At 39.9% G+C, this 6,000-nt stretch overlaps 1 pseudogene; it reads right to left on the bottom strand.

Annotated features, from left to right (window-relative positions):
• Positions 1 to 357: 357 nt before the first annotated feature.
• Positions 358 to 6,000, bottom strand: part of LOC117759035 — a 47,725-nt pseudogene continuing 42,082 nt past the window's right edge.

Below are 6,000 nucleotides of genomic sequence, written 5' to 3'. Positions count from 1 at the left end.
ATTCAGTTGCACTAGATTGTGTTAAATAAATAGATAGATAAATAAATAGATAAAGGGCTCAATAAAATGAGTTTTAACTACATCTGTTCTGCTGTGATTCCAGTTGAAATGTTTCAGAAGCTTGTTTACTCTATTATAAATCATGTTCTGATTCTTTCTGTTCACATGGCATCTGAGTTTATTATAAACACGATTGTTCATAATGTAAAGATGTGGTTTCCCTGTGGGCTGCAAAAACTGAACTAAACAAACTAAACTTTACCCGATTAAACCTGTTTATAAAACAGATTTACCAACAATAACATTAAATTAATATTACTACTATTTAAAGATGTATCTTCCACATTATTAATCAGTATTTCCTCTGCAATAGCCTTTCAGAATATTTATATTCCTCTCGAGGGTCATTTTAATCGTTTCCACACATTTCACGCTCTATATATTTGCTTTATTTTGATTTATTTATATTCATATTAATTTAAAGTAGAGTTTACAATTAAACAGTATAATATCAAGCCTCATTTACATTTTATGTAATAAGGGTTTGATAACGACACCATAGGAATATATATCAGCTGATGTATTAGTATCAGAAATGTTTTATATCCCCAATATCAGTATCTCCACTACATGCACTTCAGATAACTATTAGGAATCCTGTCTCTTTGATTCTTTGAGTCATATCAGAGTTGTAGAGAGAGCTTCTCAGTTAGCGGAGCGTTCAAGACCATGACTCACTTTGTGGAGAAAACAGAAAGGAAGACTCGTCTACTGTCAATCGCCTTTTAAAAAACACAACATCTACCCACTAATTTTGCTGTGGAAGAGTTAACGAGGTTAACGAACCCAACAGTTAGATACACACCTGCCGAGACTCTGCCTTGCCGTATCGCATCTTGGTAGCAAAGTGCTTGCTGTTGTACTTGACAACGCCGTACGTTAGCTCGCTGCCCACCATCTCACAGGCCTCCTTCACTATGATGGAAGGATCACGAGCCTTGTACTTTTCATCCAGCAGATTGTTGACCTGGAAATGGGGAATGGCGACCACGTCGGCGAGCTTCTCACGCTTCACCTCTGCTTTGGCGTTCAGAAGCCGACCACCTGTGTGTTTTATAGAAAAGACAAACGGGAAGAACAGGGAGGCAAAGAAAGAGGAAAGGAGGAAGGTGCCATCATGAAATACACGTCATGTCCATGTGATATTCTAACGTGAATATAGTTATCACTTCACTCACCCTCGTTAACTAAATGAACCACTTCATTCTCGTCCGATGTAGACGGCCCATTGCTGATAGCCCAACGGAAGATCTCGATCAGGTCTCCTGGTTTTCCTTTAAACTAAAAAGAAACATTAAAATACAAATAAAAAAATAATAAGTGTACATGTAGTCAATGTAATGTGCAGTGATCAAAGTGCTCTTCATCGTGGCTTCCTGTTGTATTTGTTTGTGTGCACGAGCACGAGGGTCATACGACGCACAGCCCTGCCACAGTTGACGTACGAAAAGAAACTCCACTAATGTATCGGACTTGGAGGAAGTTTACTTGAGTCGTTTTTGGCGTTCAAGCATTAAATCATCAGAGGTGAAGACACAAGAAGTTCTGTTGAAGTTGTGAAGAAGTTGAGGCAGCATTAAATCAGAAAGTCCAACTCTGCAGTTCTAGTTTTCACTCTGCAAACGAACCAAACCACGTTCAGTTGACCTGAACGCCTCTTTTGGTCGGAGAACCTTTCACACCTGATATTTAAAATTCAGACAAACTGAAAAAGTCAAAGGGTCGTGAACAAACCAGGAGGTGTGAAAAGCGTCTTTAGAAACTAACCTGTTGTGGTTATTGTACAGATAATTTCAAACAAGATTTTTTACCTACAGTATTTTAATTTATTTCCATTACAAAGACCGATCTTCATGTTATGTTTTTACTTTTTCATCACTTGGTGGACACAAGGAATTTAACTGTCAATAACTCACTTTAGTTAATAGTTAACATTTAATTATTTATTATGTAGACCTTTTGACCTTATTTATATTACATCTCTCTCTCTGTTTCACTTTCTCTCTCTCTCTCTCTCTCTCTTCTTTCTTTCTTTCTATCCTCTTGTGCTCTCTCTCTCTCTCTTCGTTCTTTCTAACTCTTTGTCTCTCTCATCTCTCTCTCTCTCTCTCTCTCTCTCTTTCTTCTTTCTAAATCTTTGTCTCTCTCTCTCTCTCGTCTCTCTCTCTCTCTTTCTCTCCTCCTTTTGTTTCTGAGATGCTCTGGGTCTCATTCATAAAACAATGAGTAGGATTCATACTAAAAGTGTAGTGGTGCACAAAAGCCTGAAATGGCGTACGCCAAAGAAAATTCCGATTCACACCTGAACGCAATGTTCGCTTTAATAATCACAGTCCACCTGGAAACGTTCGTACGTGGATCTGCTTCCAAATCCGCCCTCCACAACGCCCACTTTTCAACCATAAATGGTCAATGCAAAGCACGGCATGAATATTAAATTATGCTGCTGACCAATGGGTTTCCACCGTGAGTCCTGACAGAGTCACGGCATCAAGCGATGAGAAGAGGAAGCGAAACTTTCTGACACTGACATCGAGGTGTTTGTTAGTGAGGTGGGGGTGAAGAGCGATTCATGGGACAGCAGTGATGTCACTAATAAAGAAAATACACTGATACTCTGCTGCTGCTGTTAACGCACTGTGTGAGAGTGAAGACGATAGAAAGAACCGAGCCTGAAATTAAAAAAGATCCAATTCAAAGGTGGAGGCAAAAAAAAACACCCTCTCAGAATATGAGGGAACTTGTTGTATCTCATTGTTGGGCCATGGTTCTTTGTGAAACCACACTTCGGCCTACATGTTCAGTCAAGGCCTGAAGCCGCATGTTCCTCCAAGACTCAGTCTCCCAGGGGCCATCAAAAACCAGAGCAAGGAACTCGGTCTCCCAGGGAGCATCAGAGGTGTGAAAACCCCCCAGGGGACACAGGTTTCAACTCCCATTGGTCAGTCTGGACCCCGTGACCTGTGAGGTCACCGGGTCAATATAAGTCAGGTTCTCCAACTCTTTCTGTCTTTTTTTCTACACTCCCTCCAAGGAGAGAAGGCTGTGGAGCCTCTTCTCCAGCTCACATCTTCTCTTCCTATCCAACTCTTCGAGAGGAGCACAAAGGTGCAGCTTCCAGCTCATCTCACCAAGGAAACTTCCTCGCCCTCCAAGCTCTACCAACGTCCTAGCAGCGACTCGATGTCCTGCTTGCAAACTTCAGCCAGCAACTGAGCTACACAGCTCAACCGAAACCAGCAAGATGACACAAAACTGCGAACTGCACAGCAACTTCCTTTTTCCCCTTTCTACGGACTGGTAACACAACTGGGCTTAATAATTATACTAGGCTAAGCAAGACTGTTTATTCGATTCTGTGTGAGGTTTATAAGTTTGATTTGTGGTGTTGTGATGTTTTGGGTACAAGTTATTGAGAAAGTAATGTTAGTCTGTTATGCTCTTCACAGTCTTTCGTTGCATCCAATCTAGTAACTTTCTCTAATTTGGCACACACACACACACACGCATAACTCTTCACCTCATTATCTCTACAGGTCGTAAACATTCCAATAGGTGGGGGGAAGGGTGTTATCTCTTTGGCCAGCGACCATCTTGAAAGCACGCTGACTCACACAGACACACACACATGTATACACACATACCTATCTTTGTTTAGCAATTAGACCGTTAGTAATTGTGTTTTATACTTTATTATATTCATAATAAATGTTTTTCTTTCACAAATGTTTTGTCATTAATGTTGCATAAGTGAATTTTGCCAACCTCTACACTGTCAAGAACTCCATATCCTTCAACTTAGCTAACTATCTATATGGTAATTTTGGTTATAGTTATTAATTTAATTGTTAATCAGAGTTCCAAATTTGTAGTTAGAACCTTTATGAGACTTTATTCAATAAATTGGCTATCTTTTCCCTTCCTTTGAAGGGTGGTGCCCCGAGGTAACTTTAATCAATTAAAGTTATAATAATATTAATAATAAAATATTAATATTTTATATTTTATTTTGATAACCAAATTTATTGAATGCCGAAAGGCACACCATTTTATGGTATCACGTTTAATGCATTATGGCACAACATCATGCTCATATTTTAATCATCAAAAACTGCAGGATTATTAAATTCAGTGACAGCTGTGATGTCCCCTCTCTATAGAATTTAACAGAATTATCATTATATGCTCGTGTTTGTACTGGGATGGTTCGGTTCCGTCAGTCGATCTGTGTGATACTGGACTGAGTTCAGCACACAGATCACAGATCAATAGAATCTATATCAGCTGATCAGACATCGCTGAACCCTCTATTCTTCCTCATCCTTCCATTCGCGTGCACACATCCCGCAGAATCACGCACCAGTGTCACGTCAGTATTGATTTATTTAGAGCATCGGACCGATTCCCTCACATCAGTGGATCCTCACCTCCACTCTGGGGTATTATTTGGAAAGTTTCTTCATTTCTTGTAAGTGATCTCCAGGTCGCTCTGTGCGCCTGATGGCACAGTCCCACTCACTGCAGTGATCTGATGATACACGCGCAGTGTCAGAAGATATTATTAAAACCTATTAATGACTCGGCTCTGTAACTCCGCTGTTTAATGGAATCTGAACGTAATTTGCTGTAAGTTGTTTTATATATTTTTTAATTAAAAGGTTCTTGTGGAAGAGAAATGTCGCGCGAGCACAACTAAAGCTGTTGGTTTTAATGTAAATGATGAAGTGGATCAATAATCTGGCTTCAGTTCACCACCTCACGTCTGCGTCGCCACTTTCCCGTCTCCAAAATGTTCGTATGCATGGGTCAGAGTTTGTGTGGAAATACGCAAATTTTCCCGTCAAGTTTGTTTTTATAAATCCCAACATTTGCGTGAGAAGTGGCGTACGCATGTTTCAGGCCCTGTTTTGAGCGTACGCAACGGTTATAAATGAGACTCCTGATCAGTCATTATATATCTTCTCCTTTGTTAGATCTGTTTTTGTCTTTGTTCAGGTTCGATTCTGTTCAGTTACATTTGGTTAAAGTTTATAAAACTTAAGTTCTGTTCAGTCGACCCCTTATGGACCAGAACACTGTATTTTCTTCACTTTTAGTTAAATAAAACCCTTTATTGTTAAAAACCATTCAGAATATTTATATTCCTCTCGAGGGTCATTTTAATCGTTTCCACACATTTCACGCTCTATATATTTGCTTTGTTTTGATTTATTTACATTCAGATTAATTTAAAGTACAGTTTACAATTAAACAGTATAATATCAAGCCTCATTTACATTTTATGTAATAAGGGTTTGATAACGACACCATAGGAATATATATCAGCTGATGTTTAGTATCATAAATGTTTTATATCCCCAATATCAGGATCTCCACTACATGCACTTCAGATAACTATTAGGAATCCTGTCTCTTTGATTCTTTTGAGTCATATCAGAGTTGTAGAGAGAGCTTCTCAGTTAGCGGAGCGTTCAAGACCATGACTCACTTTGTGGAGAAAACAGAAAGGAAGACTCGTCTACTGTCAATCGCCTTTTAAAAAACACAACATCTACCCACTGATTTTGCTGTGGAAGAGTTAATGAGGTTAACGAACCCAACAGTTAGATACACACCTGCCGGGACTCTGCCTTGCCGTATCGCATCTCGATAGCAAAGTGCTTGCTGTTGTAAGTGACAAGGTTGTACTGTAGCTCGCGGCCCACCATCGCACGGGCCTCCTTCACTATGACGGAAGGATCATGAGCCTTGTACTTTTCATCCAGCAGATTGTTGACCTGGAAATGGGGAATGGCGACCACGTCGGCGAGCTTCTCACGCTTCACCTCTGCTTTGGCGTTCAGAAGCCGACCACATGTGTGTTTTATAGAAAAGACAAACAGGAAGAACAGGGAGGCAAAGAAAGAGGAAAGGAGGAAGGTGCCATCATGAAATACACGT

This window comes from Hippoglossus hippoglossus, unplaced genomic scaffold, assembly GCF_009819705.1.
Source record: "Hippoglossus hippoglossus isolate fHipHip1 unplaced genomic scaffold, fHipHip1.pri scaffold_76_arrow_ctg1, whole genome shotgun sequence".
Lineage (NCBI taxonomy): Eukaryota > Metazoa > Chordata > Actinopteri > Pleuronectiformes > Pleuronectidae > Hippoglossus > Hippoglossus hippoglossus.
The sequence above is the reverse complement of the archived record's forward strand: the minus strand, read 5'-3'. Positions and strand labels throughout refer to the sequence as shown.